The sequence below is a fragment of the Tenrec ecaudatus genome, chromosome 6 (genome assembly GCF_050624435.1).
Source record: "Tenrec ecaudatus isolate mTenEca1 chromosome 6, mTenEca1.hap1, whole genome shotgun sequence".
Classification (NCBI taxonomy): domain Eukaryota; kingdom Metazoa; phylum Chordata; class Mammalia; order Afrosoricida; family Tenrecidae; genus Tenrec; species Tenrec ecaudatus.
The window spans coordinates 160,001-170,000 of record NC_134535.1 but is presented as its reverse complement, the minus strand read 5'-3'; positions in this window follow the sequence as shown (position 1 = coordinate 170,000).

Genomic DNA, 10,000 nt, shown 5'->3' with positions numbered 1-10,000 from the left:
ACTGGAGAGTGAGCAAGGTTAGGCTGCCCCGTTGAATCTAGGGGAGGGGGGTGGGGGACCACCAGGTGCAGCTGAGAGTGAGCAAGCTTTATACCCCTGAGCTGTGTCTGCCTCTGTTATTTTCCATCTCTCTCTCTCTCTCTCCCCCCCCCCCCCCCCCGCTGTCCGATTTAGCCTATGGAACCCGGGGTTCGTTGTAGGGGGCTGGGGCTGTCCTTCCCCCCGCCCCCCACCGGGGGTGAACATTCTTGGGGGGTGTTGCAAAGGACGCCTGGCCAACACAGGCCAGGCAGGGGAAAAGTTCAGCGGCGCCTATTAGCGAGGTCTGTATTAATTACGTCAAGGTGGCCCGGGCGGGCGGGGCGTTTTCATTAGGTTTCCAAGGAAGGCAGAGAGGTTGGGGGCGGGCGAAGCCCTGATGTCCAACAGGCGGGTGGATGTGACTTGCGGGAGGCGAGGCACGTCCGCCACCGTCTCTGTTGCTCGCCTTGGTTTTCATTGAGAGGCCCACACGGGAGGGGGTGGGTTCATCCTCAGGTGGCGAAGAGGTTTTCCTTTCACTTATAGAAGGGGTGGCGAGCGTGCTATGTTGGGCGGTGTGATTCGGCTTACTGTGCCAAACCTGGCCTTATATTAAGAAGAGTTGGGGTGTGATAAGGTCGTGGTTTGGGTCCGGTGGGCAGAGAGAGAAATGCGTCTGCCAGCAAGCCCCAGGCTCTCTCGCTCTCTCGCTCTCTGGCGGTGTTGCCCCACTGTGTGACTGCCTTAGCTAGTTGTCTGCCTCCAATTGTGAGCTAATGTCTACAACCTGTGTGTGGGGGCGCCCGACCCATGGATCCTGCCGTTAAAGCTGGATTTTTTTTTTCTTCTCCCCCTTTCAGATGTGCGTTGCCGTGCCGCTGGCGTTGATGGTACACGTCGCTGGAGCTCGGTGATCTGGCTAAGCGTGGGGGGGACCCAGCTGGCTGGCTGGCTGGCTGGCTGCCTGCTGCCTCCGGCTGGACGGAATGCATCGCTCTCTGGAAGACTCTGCTCTGCAGTCTTGCTTCCTTGACCTTGGACGGAGCAGCCGTTGCAAGAGGAAGGATTTCCAGGCTATTAACTATTTAATGGAAGTGATTCAAGCTGAGCCGCGCTCCCCCGTCCCCCGGGTGCATTGCATCGTTGTGGACTAAATTAGCTGTTACATTACTTCGCGTTTTGTGTGTGGTTGGTAGGTAGGTAGGTAGGTAGGTAGGTAGGTAGGTAGGTAGGTAGGTAGGTAGGGTGGGGGTGGGGGATAGGGGAGGTAGGTAGGGGATAGGGGAGGAAGGAAGGAAGGAAGGAAGGAAGGAAGGAAGAAGTGAGAGTGGGAGTTAGGTGGGGAGGTGAGTTAGGGCATAGGTAGGGTAGAGTGAGAGTGAGTGAGCGTGAGAGTTGTTGGGGAGGTAGGTAGCACATAGGTAGGTAGGGTAGGAAGGAAGTGAGAGTGGGAGTGGGAGTTAGTTGGTGGGGAAGTTAGGGTAGCGATGAGGGGGAGTTAGGTGACAGGCAGAGGCAGCACGATCCGGTGGCTGTGATGTCATTGTGAAAGTCGGCCCTTGACACACACGAGGTTTTTTTGTGTCGCTTGCTCGCGTGCCCGGGTCGGGCGTTCCGGGCCACGGGGCGCGAGGGCGGGGGGAGGTTGGACCCTTGTCGCCCGCTCGCTTCACCTGGTGGCCCGGTGTGCGTCCCTGGCCGAGTCTGCCGTGTTGAGGGGGTCGTCTGTGTGTGCTGGCCGAGTCTGCCGTGTTGAGGGGGTCGTCTGTGTGTGCTGCGTCTGTGGGTGTCCCCGCTGCCCGACAGGCGCGCGGGCGGGCCAGCCAGCCAGCCGTGCGCATCCCGTCTGTCTCTCCCTGCCGGCTAAGAGGCGCGCGGGCGCGCCTGTCTCCCTGTCCCTGGGTCGGCTCGGGTCGACCAGGGCGGCGGAGAGTGGCGAGGGAGAAGAGAAGAGAAGGAAAGAGTGGAGGAGCGTCCGGGGGCGGCGGCCCGAGTTTGCCGGGCGAGGCCGGCCGGGCGGGGGGGTTGGTGGCGCGCGCGCGCCACCAACCCCCCCGCCCGGCCGGCCTCGCCCGGCAAACTCGGGCCGCCGCCCCCGGACGCGAAAGGTGGGTAGACCAGCAGCCTCGGAGAAGATATCTTGTCTTCTTCCTCGTCGCCGCTAGGGGGAATCGTCGGGCGTTTCCCCGGTCCGGGCGAGCCTTCGGCCACGCGCGCATGCGCGCTGTGGCGCTACCGGTGGGCCGACCACCGCACCGCTCCCCCTCCTACTCTCAATCACTCCGATCCTTTCCTCTGAGAGCCTAGAGAAGGCTCTCCTGCGTGAAGTTTCTGTCTGTGTGTGTGTGTGTCTGTCTCTCCCCCCATCCGTCCGTCCGTCCGTCCGTCCGTCCGTCCGTCCGTCCGTCCGTCCATCCATCCATCCATCCATCCATCCATCCATCCATCCATCCATCCATCCATCAATCCATCACTTCTCTTCACAAAGGAAGAGGGTCTGCGTGGCGAGAGGAGGGTGGGAAGGGAGGGCGTATGTTTGAACCTTCAGCCCCTTATCCCCATATATACGATGGCAGGCAGTGAATAATAAAACCTAAGCGTGACAAACACAATGTGATGCTTCTGTCCGTTTGATGGGATTGATCCGCTTCAAACAGAGGGCACCAGGGGTGGTGAGTTAGTAGGTTTGGGGCGGGCAGAGGTGGTGGCTCTGCTGCTGCTGCTGCTGCTGCTGCTGCTGCTGCTGCTGCTGCTGCTGCTGCACGATTGCATTGACTAAAGCGTGGTTCAAGGCACTCCTGAAACTTGACCTGGTGGCCCTGGTACTGTACGCACACGCACACACACCACGCTCTTGCTCTTTTCCTTCAGGGATTTGAAGTTCCTGAAGACAGGACAGATTGCTCCTCCCCTGGCTGAGAGAGGGAGGGAGGGAGGCAGGTTGGTGGTGGTAGTTGGTGGTGGTGGTGGTGGTGGTGTGTTATGTGGGGTGTGTGTGTGTTTGTGAATCATGGTGTAAAAACACACACTCTGCCCGCCTGTCCATCAGTCCGCCTTCCCATGAGAAGCCAAAAAGGACCCATGGAGGCAGGCAGAACCCACTTCTTCGAATGGATTTAGGTCTCTCTCCCACCATCAACCTAGAATGGAAGCTCCAACTGAATCCACTTCACTCACATGCAGACTCAAAAACGGATGGATCTTGGACTTTCACTCGCTGTCCCTGAGCGTGCCTTCCGTGGCTATTATTTTGTCATGTCTTACACTGTTGGACGTCTCCCTTCACCCACTTTCCTGTTGTCCTTGCCCCAGGGGTGAGATGATCTCGGTCCATCTTGTAATGCTAGTGCTCAGATGAGGACTCTCCCTCCTTCCTCACGCAGGCACCTTTGTCCATATTCTTTAGCTTCCTTCCTTTCAAACGTGTGTTTTCTAGGGGCCTAGACACTGGGCAGCCTCCTTCCATCAGTCCCTCCCTCTGTCCCACCGTCTGTCACTCGCTGCCTGCCTGCCTGCCTGCCTGCCTGCCTGCCTGCCTGCCTGCCTGCCTGCCTGCCTGCCTGCGTTCTTCCTGACTTTCATGAAAAAGCTCTCAAGTCTTTCTACGACCGACGAGTGTCAGGCCTCAGGCCTTTCCTCCTCTTGAAGAAGAGTTTCTTTCTTCCCCTCTTCCATTCCATTCCTATATTCTTGAGTTTTTGCTTTTCCCCCTTTAAAAAATAAAAACAGGAGACCAGTCAAATGACTTGCAGGGGTGGGGGGTGGACACACACACCACACCACACACACACACACACCCTACCTACACCTGACTAGCCATCCAACAAACAAAGCACACACACATACCGGGTGCCTAGGATGTTTGCCAAATTCTCCCTCACCCCTTGTAAGCACTCGGTTGGTTCCCAATCCACTCCGCTCATAGGGCGGTGCGCCCCCTGTTCTCATCACGACAACTGCTAGAGATTCACGAGGGCGGTGTGTGTGTTTATTTTCTGGGATCGGAGCCGCCGCTTTTGGACTGAGTCCCAGTGCTGGCGGTTGGAAGCTCCAGCTCCGCTAGATGGGCCAGCAGGACCCAGCCGCGATTCTGAAGACCCCTCAGGCCTCCCTCTTCCGTGACCATGCGGGTGGGTGGGGGTTGCAGTTCCCGACGGGCTCCTCTGGATCGATCCCCCCCGCTCGCTCCCCACTCCCTTCCCCATCCCGGCCTGGGCGTCCCACACACAAGCAACCTCTAGTTCACTTGCCCGAGTTAGGGTCAAAGTCCAAACTAAGATGAACAACAGAATAAAAAAAAAAAAAAACAACCGAAAAACCGGTCACCCTGAGGCCAACGGTGGCTCTCTAGCCAGAGACCAGGGGATTGAGATGCTAAAAGAGCTGGCTTCATATGTTAATCAAGCCCCGGCCTTCCTTCCTGCCTTCCTTCCTTCCTTCGGAGCCTTTTCAGGTGGGTGGGTGAGGGGGCAGGCTTGGGGCTGCTGGGTGGCTGGGTGGAAGGGAGCTAGGCGGCAGGCCTGCAGGTCTTAGGTTTCCCCTGGACCCCTGAGGATTCTCCCCTCCCCCCCCCCCCACACACACACTCCCCCTTCTGCGGATTTCAGCATTTGGGAGACACAAGTCCTCCCATGAAGGCCCCTAGGAGATTTCATTCCTACCGGGATGGTTGGGGCCCATACCACTTATCACAATCCAGCCAGCCAGCCAGCCAGCCAGCCAGCCAGCCATTATGTCAAGTACATTTGTTCGTTTGTTGCCATCATCATTCTCAAAACATTTAGTTTCTGCTTGAGCCCTTGGTATCAGGTCCTCATGGTTCCCTTCCCTCCTTGATACTCCTCCCTCATTAATCCTTGATAATTTAGAAATTATTATTATTTTGTCATCTCTGATACTGTCGGGCGTCTCCCTTCACCCACTTTCCTGTTGTCCTACATACTTTTGTATTTTTCTTTTTAAAACATTTTATTAGGGGCTCATACAACTCTTATCACAATCCATACATATACATACATAATTATATAAAGCACATCTGTACATTCTTTGCCCTAATCATTTTCAAAGCATTTGCTCTCCACTTAATCCCTTTGCATCAGGTCCTCTTGTGATCCCACAGGCTGGTGTGATTCTTCCATGTGGGCTTTGTTGCTTCTGAGCTAGATGGCCGCTTGTTCACCTTCAAGCCTTTAAGACCCCCAGACACTATCTCTTTTGATAGCCTGGCACCATCAGCTTTCTTCGCCACATTTGTTTATGCACCCGTTTGTCCTCGTTCCATCTTTTAATAGATCCTTCATGTCTTTCTGCCGAAATCGGAGGGGTCATTGATTGGGCCCACATGTTGTAAGTAACTAACGCTGGGGCAGAAAGAGACACAGCCCCCCCCCTCCAATCCAACAAACAAAAATCCAATGTATAGATCAATAACCACTTATTGATTAAGTGGTTGATGGGCCATGGCTGGAGGTGGGTGGGGGGTACAGGGGGTGTGTGCAGGCAGGCTGAAACACCTTAGTAATTGATAAATAACCTGCTGAATTTGGCTTCTGTCATTTTGGCTGAGGCTTGACCCACACGCACATGGTCCGCCCGACCAAGCAGTTTTGAGATAAGCAGTGGCTAGGGACACCTCAGCCTGAGGACTGCAAACATTGGGAATTCTCCCCCAAACGTTCCCACTTCGAGGAACTGAACTGCGTGTGTCAACGATTGATCACCCTGCTGGTGGTTTGATGGTGGCTAAAAAGCTGAGTGTGTTCTGCTGTGCTCTCCGGACCCACTGACTCCTCCCGGGTTGCCCATTCACCCGCTGGCTTTCACTAAAAGCTCATTTGATTGATTGGAGTGTGTGGCTTTTTGGACTGTCTTGGAAACCAACCGGGGCTACAATTCTTCTCAAGGGGACAGAACTGCCACCAAACCCATCATGACTGGCTGGCAGTGGTGGCGGCAGGTTTCCTCTCCAGGGAGATCACAGTTGCAGGGGATGGGGTGGGGTGGGGGAAACCATCCGAAGAAGAGCTTACAATGTGGCTCCAGGAACCTCTGACTGACCCCAAGCAGTCAGGAGATGATGCATGACCACCGTGTGTGTGTGTGTGTGTGTGTGTGTGTGTGTGTGTGTGTGTGTGTGGTAGCCCTTCCTTGAGGAGTGATGATCGATTTCCATTCAGAGCAGCCACTGAGGACTATCCTATCCTACCTGAGTTCTCCTTATCCCACCTAACACCCACACGCCCACCCATCACCTGCCACCCCCGCAATGCAATCCAATTCTTACCCAAACTTTTTGGTTGGTTGGTTGTAGGGGGGAAGATCAGGTGTTTTGTTTTGTTTTGCTTTTAAACCATTTAAACTTGCATTTCAGCCGCATGTCATACCAACAATACCACCATCCTATCCTACTCAGAATAATAGGACGACAATGGTCATCCCATTTGATTTTACAGCATTCTCTTCTTCCCTGTAGCTTTCATGATGATGATGATGATGATGATGATGATGATGATGATGATTTTCTAATCGTGGCAATACTAGACTAGACTAATTTAGACACAACAGAGCATTCTGCAATCACAACAACTTTCTTTCCTGTGTCTCTCCGGCAGGCAAATTTTTGAGACGTAAAGACCCGGTCTCATAACTCCCTACTCCCTAAAAACACTTTTAAAGGTATTCGAGAGCCAGACGTATGTCTATTTTTACAGGCAGATGAAATCATCATTGTCGACTGAATCTCCTTTCAGATGGCTTTCCGGGAATCCAGGAGAGATGATCACTTCGGGATCAGTGACGATAACAACTGGAGGATGGAGGGAGGGTGGGGGTGAAAAGGGGGAACCGATGGACGAGGATCTACATAACAACCTCCTCCCTGAGGGGATGGACAACAGAAAAGTGGGCGAAGGGAGACATTGGACAGTGCAAGAGATGACAAAATACTAATCATTTATAAATTATCAAGGGTTCATGAGGGAAGAGGGACCAGGGAGTGAGGGGGCAAAATGAGGAGCTGATACCAAGGGCTCAAGCAGAAAGCAAGTGTGCTTGACACAATGGATGGATGGATGGATGGATGGATGGATGGATGGATGGATGGATGGACGGACGGACGGACGGACGGATGGATGGATGGATGGAAGAGATGGCTTTCCATTTGACTTGGATCTGCTCTTGTCCGTCAGGGGTCTTCCACATGTCGGCTCATTTTCTGCTCACTTCCCCAAGGGCTCAATGGACTTTTGTGTGAGGACTGACTTCCTCGGACCTTTTATAGAATGTTGAATGTACTTTTGTTTGTTTAAAAAAACAAACAAACACGTACGTGTGTGTGTGTGTGTGTGTGTGTGTGTGTGTGTGTGTGTGTGTGTGTGTGTATAGCGCGGCGGCGGCGGCGGCGGCGGCGGCGGCGGCGGCGGCGGCGGCGGCGGCGGCGGCGGCGGCGGCGGCGGCGGCGGCGGCGGCGGCGGCGGCGGCGGCGGCGGCGGCGGCGGGCCGGGTCTAAGTTAGGCGACTGTCCGGCCGACGACGCGCTCTTGCCGGCTAGAGACGCACATTCGTCCCGCCGCCGCGCTTCCTGCCGGTTGTCGTCCGCCACCTAGCGGTCACTTTCACTTTCTCTCCGGAGCTCTGTCGCCAACGCGAAGGGACCGGAGCGGCCTGTGTCGCCGCCGGCCCCCGAGTTCCAGGACGCCGGCGGCGGCGGCCGCTGCGGCGGCGGGCCGGGTCTAAGTTAGGCGACTGTCCGGCCGACGACGCGCTCTTGCCGGCTAGCGACGCACATTCGTCCCGCCGCGCTTCCTGCCGGTTGTCGTCCGCCACCTAGCGGTCACTTTCACTTTCTCTCCGGAGCTCTGTCGCCAACGCGATGGGACCGGAGCGGCCTGTGTCGCCGGCCCCAGAGTTCCAGGACGCCGGCGGTGTCACTTGTGTCGTCCCGGCGGTGACAGAGCGCCGGCCCGGGAGCGGTGGCCCGAGCTTGTACCTGCAGCCTTATGGGTTGGCGGGCTTCACTGCCGCCTCTGTCACTGGTGTTTGTCGGTCAGCACTTGGTCGACCAGCACAGGGCGCTCAGCCGCCCGAAACTCACTCACCCACCCGTCCGGAGGCCGGACCGCCCGAAGCGGTGCTTGAATTTTTCCAGGAACCCACTTGTGGCCCGTGGAACGGCCCTGGTGGCTCAGTCGCACGGAAATTCGGTGTTTACTACCCGGGCCTGGACACGGCCCGCCCGGCAACATGGCAGGCGGCGCTTGAGGGTTTCTCAAGTCCCCACTCTGGGTCCAGGGACCGGCCTTGGTGGCTCGCGGTCACCCGGCGAGTGGCGGTTCGCTCCTCGGCGACTCCCGAGTCCCCTGGCTCCTCGGGCGGAGCCTAAGAAAAATGTCCAAGTTCCTCACATAGGCTTCCACATCGGTGGCCGGCCGCGCCGATGTGCGGGACCTCCGGTGTGCGGCACCTGCGTCGCGCGAGGGCACGCTGCCCCTCTTCCCCCCCTCACTCGATTCTCAGGAGGTTGACCAGAGGGCCCTAGGACCTCCAGGAGTGAGTGCTATGGGGTCACTGTGGCAGGCCTTTGGCCGAAACGTGGTTCCGGGGGGTGCCCCGTGGGGAGAAGCCACCACCCCGTCTCCTGGCGTGGTATTTCTTTCGCTGAACTCGGTCATTTTGGGCCACCAGATAGGTGCTGACACGCTCATCTTCAGTGGCGCTCACTGAAGAGGTCGGTTTGATGCTCTGGACGTGTGCGTTGGTTCCCTGGGTCGCCTTTGGGTTACCGATGGCCCGTGGCGCGCGGTCCCTTCGATCCCGCGTGAGTCGCCCGCTTTGAGGCCCGTGCGCCGGCTCTCGCGAGTCCAGCTGTGTCCCGACCCTGTGGTTGCTGTGCTCCTCTGGCCTCCAGTGCTCTTGAGGGTGGCGGGACCCACAGAGAGGTTGGCGGGATGGGTCTTCTGTGCTCCCCGCGCTCTCTGCCCGCTGCAGGCATCCCGGGCAGCCGTGCCAACGCTTAGCGGAGTGCCTTCCACGCCCCATGGGCTCCGTCTCCCGTGTCAGGCACTTTCTGTGTCCTTTTGGCGGCTGTCCTTCAGTGGCCCTGGGTGTGGGTCTGGCGGAGGCAGAAACCGGGCCTTTTTCCTTCCCTGACCTCCCCCAGCACCCGACAGGGTATTTTTTTTTTCCTCTCGGTCTCTCTCTCGAGTGACTTGGCTTTTGAACGCAACCCCGATCGATGTGGTGCTGTCGCGCTCTCCCGAGCCGGACCTAAGCCGCGCCAGACGAGGGACGGACATTCATGGCGAATGGGACCGCTCCTCTCGCTCTGTCCGCGGGCCCCTAGCCTCTTCTCCCACCACTCGCTTGTCGGTGCGTGGGCGAGGCAGGGGTGCGGAATCCGGTTCGCCCTTGCACGCTCGCTCCTCTTGCCTCACGGCGTGGGCTTGCTGGGCGTGCGTGGGTCTGTCGGCCCGAGCGGCCATCCCGCGCTCGTTTGCTTGGCGATGGGTCTTCCCCGTGGCGGGGATGGTCTTTCCCTCCTCCTTCACCGTGCACCTGCCGAGGTCCGCACGGGGTTGTGCTTGGATCGGCCCTTTGCCGGTGCCCCTGGAGCGCTCCAGGTTGTCCCTTCAGGTGCCTGAGGCCGAGCCGCGGTGTCGTTCCCGTATCTGGTCGTTTACCCCTCTGGCCCACCACCGCCCTGGTGCCGTTGGGTGCGTGCTGTGCCGGTTCTCTTGGAGCCGGAAGCACTCTGGGGGGGTCGAGACGGTGTGTCGAACCCCGTGGGGGGTTGGGTGCGTCTCGCCGGAGGCGTTGCCCTCTCTGCCGTGTGTCCCAGCGCTCTCTGGGAAGCCGTGTCATCTCGCCTTTAACCCCGGACACATGTGAGATCTCCCCCGTCATGGGAGTGCTTGCGAGAGCGGGCTGGGAGGTCGCATGCTGTGTCTGCCCGGTGTCTCGTGGGAAGTCGCAAAAACCCCGT